This window comes from Ranitomeya imitator, chromosome 4 (genome assembly GCF_032444005.1).
Source record: "Ranitomeya imitator isolate aRanImi1 chromosome 4, aRanImi1.pri, whole genome shotgun sequence".
Classification (NCBI taxonomy): Eukaryota; Metazoa; Chordata; class Amphibia; order Anura; family Dendrobatidae; genus Ranitomeya; species Ranitomeya imitator.
The window spans coordinates 705,104,618-705,124,852 of record NC_091285.1 but is presented as its reverse complement, the minus strand read 5'-3'; positions in this window follow the sequence as shown (position 1 = coordinate 705,124,852).

Genomic DNA, 20,235 nt, shown 5'->3' with positions numbered 1-20,235 from the left:
TCTAACTGTGCTGCCGAGAAAACCCAGGAGAAGCAGTTGGTGGAAGAGGGTAGTTTAGATGATGAAATCCTTGACCCATCATGGGTCAGGAAGGTGGTGGGAGCAGCTCTGAGGAAGAGATCCCCAAACGTCCCAAAGAGGGAGAGGGAGGGGGAAGACTGCGGTGCCTGTAGCCTCCACTTCGGCACCCGTTAGGAGCATGCTTCTTCCAAAAGCCAAAACGGGCGCTCCCAAGACTTGCAGTGCCTGGTCCTTTTTTGACACAGTTGCAGATGACATTTGCTTTGTCAAATGCAAGGTGTGTCATCAGAAAGTCAAAAGAGGGAAAAGTGTCAGCAACCTCAATACCACTAATATGTGGAAACATGTGCGGACCAAGCACGCGGTGGAATTAAAAAACACACTGAAGGCCAACCTACAGCGGCACCTACCACCTCTTCAGCTCATGTTGTTGCTTCTTTCTACAGCTCACACACAGCTGGTTCGGCTTCCTCACAGGATCGCCATGGAAGAATCTCTGACACTGTTGTCCAGAGACCCACTGTATTTCCACCCACAGCACCACCACATTCCCAGTCATCCTCACACTCCCAGCCTAGTTTACAACCATCGGTAGCACAGGCATGGGAGAAAAGGCGGCCATTCTTAGCAAACCATCCCGGAGCACAGGCTCTGAATGCTGGCATTGCAAAACTACTGTCCCTTGAAATGCTGTCATTCAGGCTGATGGAGACTGACATTTTCTGTAACTTGATGGAATTGGCAGTCCCACAAAACAATGTGCCCAGCTGTTTTTATTTCAGCAGGCAAGCCTTCCCTGCCCTGCAAAAGCATGTGGAGGGAAACATTAAACACGCGCTACTGAACGCCATCAGTAGCAAGGTCCACCTCACCACCGATGCGTGGACCAGTCACCATGGACAGAGTCGATACCTTTCCCTCACTGCCTATTGGCTAAATGTTGTGGAGCCGGGTACAGATCATGCGAGTGGAGCACGACGTGTTCTTTCAACTCCAACGATTGTAGGAATCCATTCTGTACACATTGACTCCTCCTCATACTCAAGTTCCTCTGAATCAGTGCTGCATTAGCCATCACAGTCCACCTCCACATAGACCCATCGAATGCCATCAAGCAGGAGAGCGACATGTGGTTTGTGCCAGCGAATCTCCAGCCAGGCATGGTAGTGTGTGACAATGGCCGAAATCTAGTGGCAGCTCTGGCCCTAGGCAAACTCACTCACATCCAATGTCTGGCACATGTGCTCAACATGGTAGTTTAGAGTTTTTTGAGGGACTATAGGGATCTTGATGCACTGCTGCACAAGGTCCACCTAGAGTGTGCTCACTTGCATCGTTCCAGCATGGCAAGATCGCGCATTGCAGCTCTCCAGCACCGATTCCGCCTTCCGGAACATGACATCATATGTGACCTACCCACCAGGTGGAATTCCACGTTAGATATATTGGTGTGAGCAGCAGCCAGCAGTAATGGAGTACCAGCTGCATCAGGCGCAAAGAAGTCGCACTCCGCGCCATTCAGACTTCACAACCACTGAGTGGGCCACTATGAAGAATGTCTGCCAGGTTTTGCGTGCCTACGATGATTCCACGCGGATGGCGAGTGCAGATGATGCACTAGTCAGCATGACTGTCCCCCTTATCTGCCTGCTTGAAAGAACACTGCAAGCGCTAAGGGATGATGTTGTGGAAGAGGTGGAGGATGAGGAGTCACCAATTCATCTGCTTCTGGACAGTCAGCGCAACGTGGTTCCTCAAAAAGGCCTAGGCAGGGGACACTTTGTGAGGAGGATGAGGAGGAGTCAATGGAGGAGGAAGACATCGGTCCAGAGGAGGGAGTTACACAATTCTCCAGTAGTCAGTGTGTAGAATGAATGAAAGTGGGGTGATGCAGAGCAGGCAGAGATCACGCCTCAAGCAGAGGACAGTGTTTCTTGGCCAGTTGGCAGTCTGCAGCACATCGTTGAGTTCATGCTGCAGTGCCTGAGAAATGACTGCCGCATCGCCCACATTCTCCACATGGCTGATTATTGGGTGTACACCCTCTTAGATCCTTGCTACTGGGACAACTTACAAAGCCTCATAACGCCGTTGAACCAGGAGCGTAAATTGCGGGAGTACCAAGACACACTTGTAAATTCCATCATCTTCTCAGTCCAACTGAGAGCAGTGCTGCTAATGCTTTACAAAGCAGCTCAGTGCGTCGAGGCAGTGGAGGAAGCTCTGCACAAAGAGGGAGCAGAAGCAGTGCCTCAGCACAAGGAAAGATCAGTATGGCCCAACTGTGGCAAAGTTTTGTGTGCCCGCCACAAATGTTTACACCATCACAGACGGCTCCAGTCAGCAGGAGGCAACGTTTCCGTCAGATGGTGACAGACTACATGTCTTGCCCTCTCAGTGTACTCCCAGATGGCTCTTCCCCCTTCAACTTATGGGTCTGTAAGCTGGATACATGGCCAGAGCTAAGCCAGTATGCATTGGAGATGCCGGCTTGCCCTGCTGCTACTGTACTATTGGAACTCGTCTTTAGTGCCGCAGGTGGTGTACTAATAGACCGACGCATGCAACTATCCTCCAATAACGTTGACCGGCTAACTTTTCTTAAAATGAACAAGGCCTGGATCTCGCAGGAATTTGCCACTTGTCCTCCAGATTAAATAATTGGTTGGCTAAAGTATCCAGGTCACCTGTTGTGTTCATGTTTCTACCACCTGAACTGTAATCCCTGGGCTCCAACACTGCCAGTTGCTGCTCAGAAGTGCTATCTGCACAGTCAACACATGACCCAGTGTTATTGGGTTTCAATAACGTCAGCTGATCCCTAGCTGTGTATCCGGCAATGTGTTCAGCTACCTCCACGCTGACACTACACCAGAAATTTAAGGGAACCTGTCCCCCCCGGGGTTTGTTACTGAAAGAGCCACCTTGTGCAGCAGTAATGCTGCACAAGGAAAAGGTGGCTCTTTTAGTTATGCTCCTTGCACCCGCTGAACTTAACTATTATAAGTGTGTCCCCTCATACCATGAAACCGTCCCGGAGGTGGGACTTTCCTTCGTAATGAGACGCAACACAGCAGTCATTCCTACCCCCTTGGCGCCGTGCACCACCTCCTCAGTGTCGTTTTAATTTGTCCCGGAGCCTGCGCTGTTACGTTAAACCTTGGGCATGCGCACTTAGCGCTGCCCGTCTTCGGACATCATTTGGTGTCAGGATGACTGCACCTGTGCGGCCGCGCTGACTGAGATCCTGCCTCGTAGTATCTTTTGATTTATTTACACAGCGGGGCTGGGATTCATGGGCATGCGCAGTGCATATCTTCACCTAAGGCTCTCACTTATCTCCCTCCGCCTTCAAACTATGTGCCGTCAGCTGATCCCTAATCGAATGCCACGGCCGTGACAACGCACAGTCTGAAGAAGCCAGAAGGAGATGAGTGAGAGGCTAAGATATGCACCGCACATGCCCATGGATCCCAGCCTCGCAGTGCGATTAAATCAGAAGACACTGCGAGGCGGGATGTCAGGCAGCGCGGCCGCACAGGCACAGTCAGCCTGACACCAAATTATATTTTTTCCTTGGTATTATGTTCTATGGTAGCGATTATCCCATAGTTAGATCCATTATAACCCATTTGTAGTATTTTTGACATTATGTGATTTTTTCTTACTTATTTAATGGGTATGCTTCCTATGAAGCTGTGGTTCTGACACCAAATGATGTCAGAAGACGGGCAGCGCTAACTGCGCATGGCCAAGGTTTAACATAACAGCACAGGCAACGGGACAGATTCAAACAACGCTGAGGAGGCGGTGCACGGCGCCAAGGGTATAGGAATGACGGCTGTGTTGCATCTCATTACAAAGGAAAATCCCACCTCCAGGATGGTTTCACAGTATCAGGGGTCACATTTTATACAGTCATGGCCAAAAGTATTCACACCCCTGCAATTCTGTCAGATAATACTCGGTTTCTTCCCGAAAATGATTGCAAACACAAATTATTTGGTATTATTATCTTCATTTAATTTGTCTTAAATGAAAAAACACAAAAAGAATTGTACTAAAGCCAAATTGGATATAATTTCACACCAAACATAAAAAAGGGGGTGGACCAAAGTATTCACACTGTTCGAAAAATCATGTGAAGCTTCTCTAATTTGTGTAATAAACAGCACCTGTAACTTACCTGTGGCACCTAACAGGTGTTGACTATAACTAAATCACACTTGCAGCCAGTTGACATGGATTAAAGTTGACTCAACCTCTGCCCTGTGTCCTTGTGTGTACCACATTGAGCATGGAGAAAAGAAAGAAGACCAAAGAACGGTCTGAGGACTTGAGAAACCAAATTGTGAGGAAGCATGAGCAATCTCAAGGCTACAAGTCCATCTCCAAAGACCTGAATGTTCCTGTGTCTACCATGCGCAGTGTCATCAAGAAGTGTAAAGCCCATGGCACTGTGGCTAACCTCCCTAGATGTGGACGGAAAAGAAAAATTGACAAGAGATTTCAACGCAAGATTGTGCGGATGTTGGATAAAGAACCTCGACTAACATCCAAACAAGTTCAAGCTGCCCTGCAGTCCGAGGGTACAACAGTGTCAACCTGTACTACCCGTCGGCATCTGAATGAAAAGGGACTGTATGGTAGGAGACCCAGGAAGACCCCACTTCTTACCCCGAGACATAAAAAAGCCAGGCAGGAGTTTGCCAAAACTTACCTGAAAAAGCCTAAAATGTTTTGGAAGAATGTTCTCTGGTCAGATGAGACAAAACTAGAGCTTTTTGGGCAAAGGCATCAACATAGAGTTTACAGGAGAAAAAAAGAGGCATTCAAAGAAAAGAACACGGTCCCTACAGTCAAACATGGCGGAGGTTCCCTGATGTTTTGGGGTTGCTTTGCTGCCTCTGGCACTGGACTGCTTGACCGTGTGCATGGCATTATGAAGTCTGAAGACTACCAACAAATTTTGCAGCATAATGTAGTGCCCAGTGTGAGAGTCCAGACCTGAATCCCATAAAACACCTGTGGAGAGATCTAAAAATGGCAGTTTGGAGAAGGCGCCCTTCAAATATCAGGGACCTAGAGCAGTTTGCCAAAGAAGAATGGTCTAAAATTCCAGCAGAGCATTGTAAGAAACTCACTGATTGGTTACCGGAAGCGGTTGGTCGCAGTTATTTTGGCTAAAGGTTGTGCGACCAAGTATTAGGCTGAGGGTGCCAATACTTTTGTCTGGCTCATTTTTGGAGTTTTGTGTGATATGATCAATGTTTTGCTTTTTGCTTCATTCTCTTTTGTGTTTTTTCATTTAAGACAAATTAAATGAAGATAACAATACCAAAGAATTTGTGTTTGCAATCATTTTCAGGAAGAAACCGAGTATTATCTGACAGAATTGCAGGGGTGTGAATACTTTTGGCCATGACTGTAAGTGTATAGTTCTGTGTTTGCAAGGAGCATAAATAAAAGAGCCACCTTTTATTTGTGCGGCATTAGTGCTGCACAAGGTGGCTCTTTCAGTTACAAACGCCTGGGGGGTTAAAGGTTCCTTTTTCAACTTGCTCGAAGTAGGCCTCAGTGTACACTCTGCTTCTCCTGCATTCCCTTGGCTCCAACACTGCCAGTTGCTGCCCGGAAGTGCCGTTTGCACAGTCAACACTTGCTGCCGTGTTATTGGGTTTCAGTAATGTCAGCTGATCCCCAGCTTTGTATCCGGCAATTTGGCCTGCTACCTCCACGCTGACACTACAATAGATGTTAAACTACCTCGAGTGCAGGCCTCGGCCTACACTCTGCTTCTCCTGGATTCCCTGGGTTTCAACATCGCCAGTTGCTGCCCGGAAGTGCTGTCTGCACAGAGAAAAACACTCGCTCCTGTGTTAATGGGGTTCAGTAATGTCAGCTGCTCCCCTGCTGAATGTGTGGCAATCACTCAAGTCTGCTCTTCCTGCTATCCCTGGGCTCCAACACCGCCAGTTGCTGCTCGGAAGTGCTGTCTGCACAGTCAACACCTGCTCCAGTGTTTTTGGGGTTCAGTAATGCCAGCTGCTCCTTTGCTGTGTGTGCGGCAATAACTCAAGTCTGCTTCTCCTGCTGTCTCTGGGCTCCAACACCGCCAGTTGCTGCTCGGAAGTGCTGTCTGCACAGTAAACAGTTGCTCCTCTGTTATTGGGGTTCAGTAACACCAGATGCCCCCCTGCTGTGTGTGCGGCAATCACTCAAGTCCGCTCCTCCTGCTGTCCCTGGGCTTCAACACCGCCAGTTGCTGCTCGGGAGTGCTGTCTGCACAGTCAACAGCTGCTCCTCTGTTATTGGGGTTCAGTAACGCCAGCTGCTCCCCTGCTGTGTGTGCAGCAATCACTCAAGTCTGCTCCTCCTGCTGTCCCTGGGCTCCAATTTTATAAGTGTTTTGTTCAGCGTGTGCAAGGAGCATAATTAAAAGAGCCACCTTTTCCTTGTGCAGCATTACTGCTGCACAAGGTGGCTCTTCGAGTTGCTAATGTCTGGGGGGGTTAAAGGTTCCCTTTCAACTTGCTCCAATTAGGCCTCAGCGTACACTCTGCTTCTCCTTTATTCCCTGGGCTCCAACAACGCCAGTTGCTGCTCAGAAGTGTCTTTGGCACGGGTACTCCCTCCTGCCCAGCCTGGTTCCAGCACGCCAGCTGTTTCCGGATAGTGTCAAGGTCACTTTGCCTCCAATACATTGTCCTGTCGTGTTGGGGTCGGGTTAACCGACTCTATGGTGCCTGCAGTTTAGGTGCTTCCTATGTGGGCTGCGGGAACTGGAAATCAAGGCTGGTTCCATAGTGTCAATAGGACAAGCTACCCCTGTATGACTGTGGATTTTCGGTAACTACGGCCGGCTCGCAGCATTGCAACTTCTGTTTTTCCTGTGGACCTTCTGCTGCCTATCTGAGTTCCAGCACCATTAGCTGGTTCTTAGGAAGACAATCTTGAATAGGTCCCCCTGTTTCCAGTACCGTCAGCTGGTTGTGCCCTTGGCTCTTCTACCTTCGGGTAGCCATCCGGGTTCCAGTACCGTCAGCTGGTTCTCGGCAAGGTCTTTTGCTCTTTTACCTTCTGCTCCCCATCCTGGTTCCAGCAACGTCAGCTGGTTCCGGGCAGAGCCTTTGGCTTAGGTGCCTCCTTCTGGGTATCCGAGTTCCACCAATGTCAGGTGGTCCTTGGTAGTGCTTTCTGGCATGGGTACCTCCTGCTTAGTAACCAGGATCCAGTAACGTCAGCTGGTCCTCGGTTGTTCCATTGGCTCCTGTACCCTCTGCTACCCATCCGGGTTCCAGTACTGTCAGCTGGTTCTCGGCAGTGTCTTTTGCTCTTGTACCTTCTGCTCCCCATCCTGGTTCCAGTACCGTCAGCTGGTTCCGGGCAGAGCCTTTGGTTTGGTGCCTCCTTCTGCATATCCGAGTTCCACCAATGTCAGGTGGTCCTTGGTAGTGATTTCTTTTTTTTGTAAATTCTTTATTTAGAATAAAGGTCGGAAACGTTACATGCATTTAAAGTCAAGATAATCGAGCAAATCGTAACAATAGCATCAAGCGAATCCATCCTACAAACTTTGGGGATTGGAAATAGAGGGAAGGGAAAAGAAGGGGGGAAAGAAGGAAAGATCAGGAGAAAAAAAAAAAAGAAAAAAAAAAAAAAAAGGGGGGGGGGAGAACAATAAACATAACATTAACAAGTCCAGTACATGTGGTTGAGGTACTTGAAAACAAACAATCCGGTAGCATATATTCTCGGTAATAAAATAGCATATATATCAATATTAAGGAGTGATTGAACGAAATGTTCTCCATGGAAGCCAGTTCCTAGCAAAACGATCATGGGCATGCGTCTCCCAGCTCGATAATTCCTCCATTCTACAAATATGGTCAATTTTATTGAACCACTCACTCTGTGTTGGTGGGGTTGTACTTTTCCAGTGGATGGTTATTAAATGTTTTGCAGCACTGAGCATTAGGGGTAAAAGGCCGTGCCCAATGGGCTTAAAATTATTTGTGGGGCACGAGAGGACAGCTTCAACCGCCAGTAGGTCAGTTTTAATTAGTTTTAGCTTCTTAAGCGTTTGGTTAACATCCCCCCAGAAGTCCCTAATCCCCACGCATCCCCAAAATATATGAGTATGGTTTCCCTGGGCAGCCCGGCATCGCCAGCACAGGTCCGAATCCGTTAAACCCAAATGTTGAAGTTTGACCGGTGTCAAATGCCATCTAGTTAATATCTTATATGCACTTTCATGCAACAAGATGCAGCGGGAAAACCCCCTGGCCGACCTCAACATTTTGGAGATCTGGTCCTCTGAGAAGCTGAATTTAAGCTCGGATTCCCAGGAATAAATAAAAGATGGTTTGAAGGGCTGAGAGGGGGCAACAAGTTGGTAATATGAACGAGATATAATTTTATATCTAGCTGAGCCCGTTTTGAGCATGAGGTCCAGCCACGACCAATTCGATTTTTGAGGGAACCTTTCTCTAAATTCTGAGAGGATACGTTTAGTGTGGAGTTCCTGCAGGAAATTTTTTGGAGACTGTGTGGCATTACTAGGCCAAATGTTGTTATTAAGAATTTTACCTTCATTGAAGCTAGTGAGGGAGTCCTTGGGGAGCTTTGACCATAAATTGTATGAATCCTTAAAATCAGGATTAACCAAATAGGGAATAGCTGCGATGGGTGTTAAGGATGAAGGGAATGAGTCCAATGGAAGTTCCTTCAAAACTGTCCGTCTAACGTGGAGGGTAGCTAAAGTTATTTCGTCGAGACCCAATGAAGTCATTGGTTTCAAGTGTGACCACAGAAGTGGTATCCCTCCATTGTCCAGCAAAGACGTGTCGAGCATGTCCGACGTGCCCCTTTCTAGGTCAATTACTATTCTCAGCCATCTACTAAGGTGTATAGCTTTGTAAAATATATAGGGGTCTGGTAATCCCAGACCTCCACAAGAAGTGGGACATGTTAATAATTTGAAAGGTAGCCTAGATGGCTTATTTTTCCAAACAAATTTAATTATTGAGGACCTTATGTTTTTAAAGAATGTGAGGGGGAGACGGATAGGCACCATACTCATGGAATACAATATGATAGGCATAATGTAAGCTTTAAACACGTTGATACGTCCCATCCAGGACAAAGTGGGAAGATTATATGATTTCATCAATGTTTCTAATTTTTTTACTAGGGGGAGGAAGTTAGATCTGAATAGATCTGTGGGGTCCCTAGTAATCCAAATTCCCAAATACTTTATAGAGGATGTGGACCAGGAGAAGGGGGCTAGTTTACGTAGGGTAAGAAGTTGATTGGCTGATAAGGTTATGTTAAGAGCTTCCGATTTTGTATTGTTAATTTTGAAATTTGAGAGCTTGCCAAAGTTGTTGAGTATATTGAGGATAATTGGGAATGCATTAAGAGGGTTAGAGACCAGGAATAGCAGATCATCTGCAAATGCTAATGTTTTTATCTCTATTTTACCTAACCGTAATCCTTGAATCTGAGCCTCCTGTCTGATTCTCTGTATGAGAGTTTCGATTACTAATATGAACAAGGAAGGGGATAGAGGACATCCCTGCCTGGTACCATTGTTAATATTAAACCCGTCGGATAAAACACCATTCACCCGAACTCTGGCTGTGGGAGAGGAGTACAAGGAGAAGACCGCTGTAATAAACTGTGGAGGAAAACCAAACCTGTGTAATACCCTCTCCATATATCTCCAGCTTACTCTATTAAATGCCTTCTCGGCGTCTGTAGATAAGAGAGCAAGTGGCAGATTTCGCCGTTTAGCGTACATTATAGATTGAAGGGCCTTGGCCGAATTATTTCTGCCCTCCCTCCCACGCACAAAACCCGCCTGGTCCAAGTGAATTATTTTAGGGAGTATGTTGCCTAGTCTATTCGCTAAAAGTTTAGCCCATAGTTTCATATCAGTATTGAGAAGAGAAATAGGCCTATAGCTGGAGCACAGGTTGGGATCCTTGCCTTCTTTTGATAAAACTGTAATGTAAGCTTCTAAAGCTTGTTTCGGGGGGTATTGTCCTGTCAAAAAAGAATTAAATAATGTAACTAAATGTGGTATTAGGGGTTTCACTAATTTCTTATAGTAGATAATGGGGAGGCCATCAGGTCCCGGAGCCTTTCCATTGGGAATATTAGATAAGGTTTCTAATACCTCTTCCGGGGTAATTGGAGCTGTTAAGCTAGAGATGTCATCTAAAGACAATGAGGGGAGTCTCAAAGATGAGAGAAATGTATCTATTTTATCTAAGGCTATCCCGGGCTCACCCATGTCTTCTGGAACTTCCAGATTATAAAGGTTTTCGTAGAATTGCTTAAATTCATTGGCAATGTCCCTGGTCTCAGAAATAGTAAGGCCATCCGCACCCCTCAGCCGTGTAATAAAGGTACGTCCACTGCGTTTCCTCAGAAGAGAAGTCATGAGTTTGCTCCCTCTATTTCCATGAAGGTAAAACTTCTGTTGACTTCTCATGTATATCTTAGCGGAGTGTATGTTCAAGAGATCCTTTAAGGATCTTCTGAGCGAAATGAGTTCAGTCTGAGCTTTATTTGTCTGAGAGCGTTTATGCATCTTTTCCACATGATTGATCCGGTGCAGAATAGCCTCTACCTCTTTAGACCGTTCTTTTTTCAGATATGAGCCCAAGGATATAAATTCTCCTCTCATGACAGCTTTGTGTGTTTCCCACACCAGAGGCACGGGGGAGCCCGGGAGGCAGTTCTCCTTGAAGAAGAGGTTGATGGAAGTAGAGAATCTAGTCACATAGGAGCTAGTACTAAGAAGGGTCTCATTTAGTGTCCAAGTAAAGGAAGTGGGAGGGAGTGATTTAATGTTCATCTCCAGGAAAATCGGGGCATGATCTGAGAGGGATATAACGTCTATTTTTGCAGATTTCACTAACTGTAGATGACAAGATTGGATTAAAAGGTAGTCTAGTCTGTGATAGTTATTATGGGGTGCGGAGAAAAAAGTAAAGTCTTTGGTTGTTGGGTATAGAGTTCTCCATGGGTCAATTAAATTTAAAGATTGTAAATTGATATGTAATTTTCTTAGTGTCTTTTATGATATAGCGGATTTCCCTGAAGAAGAGTCTAATATTGGGTTAAAAGTGACATTGAAGTCCCCTCCTATTATTAAAATTCCTTCTGTAAATAGTCTAAGGGTATTTAAAACCTGGCATAGCCACCCAATTTGGTTTTGATTTGGGGAATAGATGTTGCAAAAGGTAACCATAGTGTTAGCCAAAAATCCCTTTATCATTATGTATCTCCCATCGGCATCTGACAGGGTATCTTTCAAGGTAAAAGGGGTGTTTCTTTTGAACGCTATACTGACCCCTCTCGAAGCTGAGGAGCCTGTACTATGGTACCAGGTAGGGAATTGTGTCCTTGACATATCTGGGGTCCTATCTTTTTTGAAGTGGGTTTCCTGAAAAAAAGCGATGCTAGAATTTTTGGATTTCAGGAATCTCATCAATTGCCCTCTTTTCCTTGGTGAGCGCATGCCCTTTACATTATAGGAGGCTACAATAACAGTGGCTGAATCTATGACGCTACCGGCCATGAGTTTCGAAAGAAAGTAGATTAACCTCTATGTACACGCACTGGACAAACATAGTAACTATAAATGCAATAAGAACATTATTAAGAGAAAAATGTATCATTGAACAAAGAAAAATCCCATCTGTGGCAGAGGCTGGGGCCACAAACATCCTCCCAAACAGACAGGACAGTCCAACATAGGCGCACAAGTGGTAAGCCAAGTAAGAACATTTACTACCAATGAAGTCTATTCCAAAGCGTTGTTAAGGAAATAATTCCGTCGAGCTTACAAGTTTTAAACAATATCCGAGCCCAGCTCACTGAAGGGCTCAGAGTTTCTGACAAACAAAAAACAAGAAGTAGTGTCACAAAAGTGACTCAAGGAGGTGGTTTCTTTTTAGTTCCAGACTTGCTCTGTCTCGGGGATGCAGACCTCTTGGCTGGGGACCATTCACCCTGATCCGGCAAAGGGTGAAGGCCCGAGGGGACATTAATCATCATATCCAAAGGCAGCCACGAAGGGACATCTACTGCATCAATGTCAAATGTAGACCACACTTTGGTGAGATCATCTGGATGGCGGATTACGACTTGCTTTCCACTCCCATGAGCAATAAGGCCGAAGGGAAATAACCATTTATAAAGTATCTTGTTTGCTCGTAATGTGTCAAGGAGAGGTTTCAAGACTCTACGTTTGGCAAGAGTCGACGGTGCTAGGTCTTGATAAAGCTGAATTGATGAACCCTCGTAGGATAAGTGTTTATTATCTCTTGAAGCATTTAAAATTGCAGCGGTATCTAGATAATTTAAAAGACCACATATCACATCCCTTGGAGGATCCGCTGGTTTGGCTTTGGGTCTGAGCGAGCGATGGATCCTTTCAATGACCATTTGGTCGCATCGTTCCTGAGACAGAAGGGAGGCAAATATTTCTCTAGTAGATTTTTCGAGTATTTCGTTGGAGACGCTCTCAGGGATCCCTTTAATTCTGATGTTTTTACGGCGACTCCTGTTTTCTTGATCCTCTATGGCAAGGGAAGCCATGTTTAATTGGGATTTGTGAAAGTCCAGATGGTCTTTTATTTTGTTAGAGTGTTTTATAATAGATGATTGGGTGGTTTCTAGGGATTCAACCCTATTACCGATTTGTTGTATATCTTCTCTTAGGCCAGAGACCTCTGCTATTAGTGGTTTCATTGCTTGAATTAATGCCTTTTTGAGGAAAGATTTTGAAATTCCTCCAGAGTCCATCTGGGTAGTGTCACTCCCTGACGCTTCATCACTGGAGTCCAGATCAGGGTCATCTGATTTGGTATTGGAGTGAGAGGACTTATGTGCAGAGCGGGTCAGCGAGGTCTTGTGTTTAAGGAATTTCTCCATGTCACTTTGCTTATCTTGTTTTGTATTAGGTAGAGAAGATTTGCAGCGCTCTTTATGATTTTTCACCATTCTAGCTAGATATAGCGCTTGTTTGGGAGATCACCACCTGTGCGCCAGAATTATTTTTAGATCAGCATATTTGTGAGTGTGGTTGAATTAAGATGAACATTTTCATGGGATAAATGAAGAAAACGGGTTGTCACCAGACTGTCTATGATGCTTAAATAAGAAGAGAGGTATATTGGAACTTTTTATGTCACCAGCAGGTGGCGAAGTAGTAACATAGAAGCCTTAAGTTGTTATAGGTTATCAAAGGTTCCCCTCCAGAGGAGGCCCTCCACACCTCATATGTCTAAGGTGAAATGTCTCTCAGCTTTTTAATAAAAAATGAATAAAATGAAGAACATAAAAGGAAAAAACTAAATAAAATAAAATAATATGTTTGAAGATGATCTACATGCAGGTGTCCCAGACCAGAAGCTGCGTAACATAGGACCTTCTGCTGTGAATTCGCTGTGAAGGCGTCCCGAGTCCCACTGTTCACAGAAATGCGGGGGGGGGGGCGAAGCAGTGCCAATCCTTCACTTGTGGGTGATCTTGATATAGTATGTATAGCAGCAACCACCACCCCGCACCCCCATACGACAACAGGCCAGGGGGGAGGGCAAAAAGGACAAACCCAATCTTGATCTTGATCAGACCCTGTTTAACTACTAAGGGCCTCTCCCCGTGCTCAACGAGGAAACCAAGATGGCGCAGCAGGGCGGGGGGAGGAGAATCCCCCGGTTTGACTCACCGCTCTCCGGACTCCCCCTCGTGCACAAGGCAGCCGCTGGGTCGAAGGGGGGGACTCAGAGCGCCACTATGGACGATGAGCCCATCCAGCTCAGGAGCCGTCAGAAGTGCAGGGTCCGGCTCTCAGATGTTCTGTGAGGGCGCCGCGGATGAGGATGTGGCGCAGCAGCGTTGTACCGCGCAGCGACCTCCAGACCTCGGTTCCAACCAGAGGAACGGCAGCCCGAGGAGATGACTAACCGGGGTGGGTGTCGCGTTAGGGAGTCACGTATCCCGCTCTTCTCCGGAGCCGCCCAGGTGCGGCGCGCTCCAGGGCCGCGAACCCCCCAAGATGGCTGCGTCTCGCGATGGTCTCTCCACGAGGCCCGCAGCGGCGGCACTAGGCGGACGGTCTAGCCCCAAATCGTTCCCCAAGCAGATGAGCTTCCTACCCGGGTGGCGTGTGTCCCCGGTGATGACTGCAGCCAGGTCGCAGCGAGTTCAGATATCGGAGGAGGGGGGGAGGGATTGGCGGTGCCTTGGTAGTGATTTCTGGCATGGGTACCTCCTGCTTAGTAACTGGGTTCCAGTACCGTGAGCTGGTCCTCGGTAGTTCCATGGGCTCTTGGACCTTCGGGTAGCCATCCAGGTTCCAGTACCATCAGCTGGTTCTCGGCATTTCCTCAACCTTCTTGTACCTTCTGCTACATTTCCAAGTTCAAGACCCTACAGACGACGACCCTGAAGACCACCCCAAAGACGACGATGACCCCGGAGACGACGACCCTGGAGACGACGACCCTGAAGACCGAGAAGCAGAAGAACAAGAAGCTGCAGAACAAAGAGCAGAAGAACATTAAGCATAAGACTAAAATTCTGAGCAAAAGATATTATCTAAATTATAAGCAGAAGAAGACTAAGCAGTGTATGGGGGTGAGTCCGTTCCTCCTCCTGGTGCCCCTGGAAAATGCCTGCTGCTGCAGGCCAAACTGAACGTGGACAAATCCTGTTGTAACTCTTTTGTTACAGGCAGAACGGAAGGTGTAATCTTCAAACTTTTATAGATAAGAACTACAGGAATGCCTGTCACAAATAAAAATATGATGAAGAAGTAGAATATGAAGAAGAATGATAGTTTAATAAAAAGAATATGAAGAATGTAACAAAAAAGAATAATAGGAAGAAGGTGAAGAAGAAGATGAATAAGGTTCAGAAGAAGAAGATGTAAATGATGCAAATGATGCTGCTGCTGATGATGATGAAGAAGAAAGTGTCGGAGAAGTAAAAAAGAAGGTTAAGAGCATGGAATTAGTGAAACATCAATATCTGACAAAAAATAAAAAATCTTAACATAGTCAATATCTTTGTCACTCCGAACGTCGAAAAAAAATTTAATTCCTGCTATTCCATTTGATTGGGCTAAACCTCTATGCTTTTAATGTCTCCTGCACCTCCCCCAATACATCCTACATTATTCTTAGCTGTTTTCCTTCATGTAGAATTAACTTACAAGGAAAGAAAGGGTTTATTTTAATTCCGATATTTTGGTCCCATTGACTTTCATTGGTATCGGGTATCGGTATCGGCGATATCCGATATTTTTTTAATATCGGCCAATCCAATCCGATACCGATACTTTTCAATATCAGAAGGTATCGCTCAACACTATTGATGCGGTCAGAGGTTATATCTCTGGGTGTGTCTGTCTCAGCAGAAGGAAAGAAACTCATGCATGATAGGGTTAAAGCTATTCAAGCTGTCCCCATACCAACTAATATTCCGGAGCTCAGAAAGTTTTTGGGTCTTTTTAATTTTTCCAGAGAATTTATTGAAGATTTTGCTCATCTGGCTAAACCACTGTATGATTTACTAAAAGATGTTGATAATGATTTTGCCCCTGTCAGTGTAGAGGGAGAAGCCTTGCGGGCTTTAGAAGGTTTGCAGAGCGCCCTTATGGCGGCCACTGCATTGATTAACACTGACCCTTCTCTACCCTTTTACATCCAAGCTCACACTGGTGATATATCTATTTCCTTGGTGCTTTTACAAAAATGGCCCAAAGATAGCCCCAAAGTGTCCAGTCAGCTGTATGCCCTGGGCTACTACTTTAGGTTGCTCACTCCCTTGGAGAAAGGATTCATTATGTGCATGAAGCACCTACTGCACTATGAATTAAGTAAAACACATAGTGGGATTGCTTCCTTCATTTTACTGACCCCACTGAAAATCCTGCAGGTCTCAATTTGATAAAGAAGATAAGGTTATGGTTAAAAATTTCAGAACTATGGGACCCTGGGAAGCTGATTGGAAAGGTAATAATAGTAATAATAATAATAATAATAATTTTATTTACATAGCGCCAACATATTCTGCAGCACTTTACAAATTATAGAGGGGACTTGTACAGACAATAGACATTACAGCATAACAGAAATCACAGTTCTAAACAGATACCAGGAGGAATGAGGGCCCTGCTGCTCGCAAGCTACAAACTATGAGGAAAAGGGGAGACACGAGAGGTGGATGGTAACAATTGCTTTAATTATTCAGCCATAGTGTAAGGCTCAGGTGTTCATGTAAAGCTGCATGAACCAGTTAACTGCCTAAGTATGTAGCAGTAGAGACACAGAGGGCTAATAACTGCATAAAGTGAATGAGAACATGATGCGAGGAACCTGATTATGTTTGTTTTTTTTTTTAATGGGCCACACAGGGATAGTTAGGTTAATGCATTGAGGCGGTAGGCCAGTCTGAACAAATGAGTTTTTAGGGTACGCTTAAAACTGTGGGGATTGGGGATTGATCGCATTAACCTAGGTAGTGCATTCCAAAGAATCAGCGCAGCACGTGTAAAGTCTTGGAGACGGGAGTGGGAGGTTCTGATTATTGAGAATGCTAACATGAGGTCATTTGCGGAGCGGAGGGTACGGGTAGGGTGGTAGACTGAGACCAGAGAGGAGATGTAGGGTGGTGCTGAGCCATGGAGTGCTTTGTGGATGAGGGTAGTAGTTTTGTACTGGATTCTTGAGTGGATGGGTAACCAGTGAAATGACTGGCACAAGGTAGAGGCATCGGTGTAACCGTTGGTGAGTAGTGACCATTAGATTTAGCTGTTAATGTTAGAGACAGCGGTAAGACGATCACTGGTGTTCTCTAAAAAGGCAGGCGTGATATCAGGAGAAGAATGTATAATTGGGTGTCATCAGCATAGAGATGGTACTGGAACCAAAATCTACTGATTGTTTGTCCAATAGGGGCAGTATGCAAAGAGAAGGCGAGGGGGAAGATAAGAGGAGGAGGAACCAGCAAAGGATACAGTGAAGGAGCGGTCAGAGAGATAGGAGGAGAACCAGGAGAGAACTGTGTCCTTAAGGCCGATGGAATGGAGCATAGTGAGGAGGAGCTGATGATCCACAGTATCGAATGCTGCAGAGAGATCCAAGAGAATTAGCATGGAGTAGTGACCATTAGATTTAGCTGTTAGTAGGTCATTAAAGACTTTAGTGAGGGCAGTTTCAGTAGAGTGTAAAGAGCAGAAACCAGATTGAAGAGGGTCGAGAAGAGAGTTATCTGAGAGATAGCGGGTAAGACGGGAGTGGACCAGGCATTCGAGGAGTTTAGACATGAAGTGAAGATTAGAGACAGGTCTATAATTAGCGGCACAGTTTTGATTGAGGGATGGTTTTTTAAGTAATGGATGTATGATGGCATGCTTAAATAAGGAGGTAAAAATACAGGAAGAGAGAGAAAGATTGAATATTTTTGTTAGGTGAGAGGTGACAGCCTTGGAAAGGGACTGGACGAGATGTGACGGAATGGGGTCACTGGTGCAAGTGGTCAGGCGAGAAGATGCAAGGAGCCTGATTACTTCTTCATCTGTGACAGGTTCAAAGTCAGAGAGTGAACTAGATGCAGTGGGGGAGAGAGGACTGTGCATGGTATGAAGGGATTGGGAGATAATTTCCTGTCGAATTCGGTGAATTTTTTCTTTGAAGTAATTGGCCACATCGTCAGCGCAGAGATCTGTGGTTGGGGTCTGCACTTTTGGGTTGAGTAGGGACTGGAAAGTGTTGAAGAGATGTTTAGGGTTATTGGACATTGAGGTGATGTGGGTGTTAAAATAGGTTTGTTTGAAGAGGTGAAGGGTAGAGTTGTATGTTTTAAGCATGTACTTATGATGGATGAAATCTTTGGGTAGATTAGATTTTCTCCACAGACGTTCGGTGCACTTGGAGCACCTCTGTAGGAAACGTGTTTGCCGCATGTGCACACGGTTGTCGCCATCTGTGCCGAGTTGTCCTATGTATAGGAGGTGCAATTTCATCCAGGCCACTTTGCAGGGTTTCATTGTAATGCTTCAGTGCAGAATCAGGACTTGAGATGGAGGAGATAGGGGCCAATGATGACTGCAAGCTCTTCATAAGTTTCTGGGTGTTAATGGCCTCTATGTTTCTCTAAGTGTGGAAAGTGGAGGTGACCTGAACGGGATGGCAGTTCTTGATAGAGAAAGAAAGGAGGTTGTGTTCAAAGAGTGGGAGAGGGGAGTTTGTGAAATCATCCACTGAGCAAAGTCGGGAGAAGACCAAGTCGAAGGAGTTTCCGTCTTCATGTGTTGGAGAGTTAGTATGCTGCGAGAGGCCGAAAGAGGAGGTTAGAGATAAAAGGTGAGAAGCAGATGGGGAGAGGGGGAAAGCAATGGGGATGTTGAAATTACCCATGATGAGGGTAGGAATGTCACAGGAAAGAAAGTGAGGAAGGCAGGTGGCACATGAAAGCTATAGGTGATACCCAGGCATGGAGTAAGGGCCAGACAGTAGACCACAGGGTTGACTTTTCCAGGACAATGAAGGGACTTATGTAGTGAGGTTCAAACTTAGTTGACTCAACTTGCAACACTAAGTCGTTGGAGCAATTGTCGGAGCTGGGCGCTGGTGTGCATCGGCGGAGAACCTCATTCTCTCCTTGGAGGCCCGGATGGCATCTTGAGAGTGATCTCAAATGTCACTTGCCTTCACAGCCCAGTCTGCCACCCTACAGTCGGTGGACAACACAGGCATGGGCACAGGAACACGCGGATGCTGCCGTAAATAAGGAGGAACAGGGTCTGCCCAGTGAAGTCGGCTATGGCTTTGCTCAAACTCCACCCATGGCAGCAAGAATGCCCAGTCATCCTGCCTGGCAGAAAAAAAAATGTTGCAGGTATGTGACCAGGGTCTGGTTGGCCCTCTCTAACAACCTGTTCATCTTGGGATGGTAAGTGTAAGAGAGATTCAGCAAAATGCTGAGTAGATGACAAAGCTCTCTCCAGAACCGAGATGCAAACTGTGGACCCCAGTCACTGACAATTTGTCAGGCATACCGTGTAGGCGAAAATCGTGCTTATTGAACAACGCAGCCAAGACCCGTGCAGAAGGTACCCGCGGAAGAGGCACCAGGTGCACCATTTTGGAAAAATGGTCGGTGACTACCCAAATAATGGTGCAGCTATGAGACTTGGGTAACCCCAGCACAAAGTCAATCCCGACCATTTCCCAGGGTCTATCCACCACTGGCAGGGGGTAGAGTGGCCCAGCATGCCATTGCCAAGGAGACCGATTCTTGGTGCAGGAGACACATGCTTAAAAATAGACTCTGACGTCACGGACCATATGCAGCCACCAGTATGTCCTCGCCAGGAGCTCAGGAGCTCAGATGCCCTCTCGGTCCCAAAATATCCACTCACCCTGGATGAGGGAGCCCAAGAGAGAACCTCCGGTCACAAATTAGGTGGCACAAACGTCTTGCCCGGGGGCACCAACTCTTGCGACACCAGGACACAGTTCTCAGCCTCTATAAAGGGACAAATAGCTGAGGTTTCTCCTCCTCTGGTGATGACACTATTGAGCGGCAGAGAGCATTGGCATGAATGTTCTTCTCCCCAGAGAGAAAATGGAGGATGAAATAGAACCGGGAGAAGAACAGGGACCATCTGGCCTTGCGAGAGTTTAGCCGCTGGGCGGTTTGTAAGTACACCAAATTCTTGTGGTCAGTGTAAACTTGGAAGGGAAAACAAGCTCCCTCCAGGAGGTTTCTCCACTCTGAAAAAGCCAACTTCATGGCTAGCAACTTCCTGTCCCCAATGGAATAATTCCTATCTGATGATGTGAAGGTCTTAAAGAAGAAGAAGCAAAGATGCTTCCAACCTTGAGCATTCATTTGGAAGAGGACTGCTCCAGCACTTATGGAAGAGGCATCCACCTCCATGATAAATTGTTTATCAACATCGGGGCAAGGTGAAATATTAACGCTAGCAAAGTGTGACTTGATAGAGAGGAAGGCCTTGGAGACCTCCTCTGACCACAAATTGGGATTAGCTCCCGCCTTTGTGAGGGCAACAGGGGAGCTACCAAAGTTGGGGAATGAACTGGCGAAAATAGTTAATGAACCCCATAAAGCGCTGCACCGCTTTGAAAGAATGAGGTTTCTGCCAGTCCATCACGGCCTGTAGCTTGG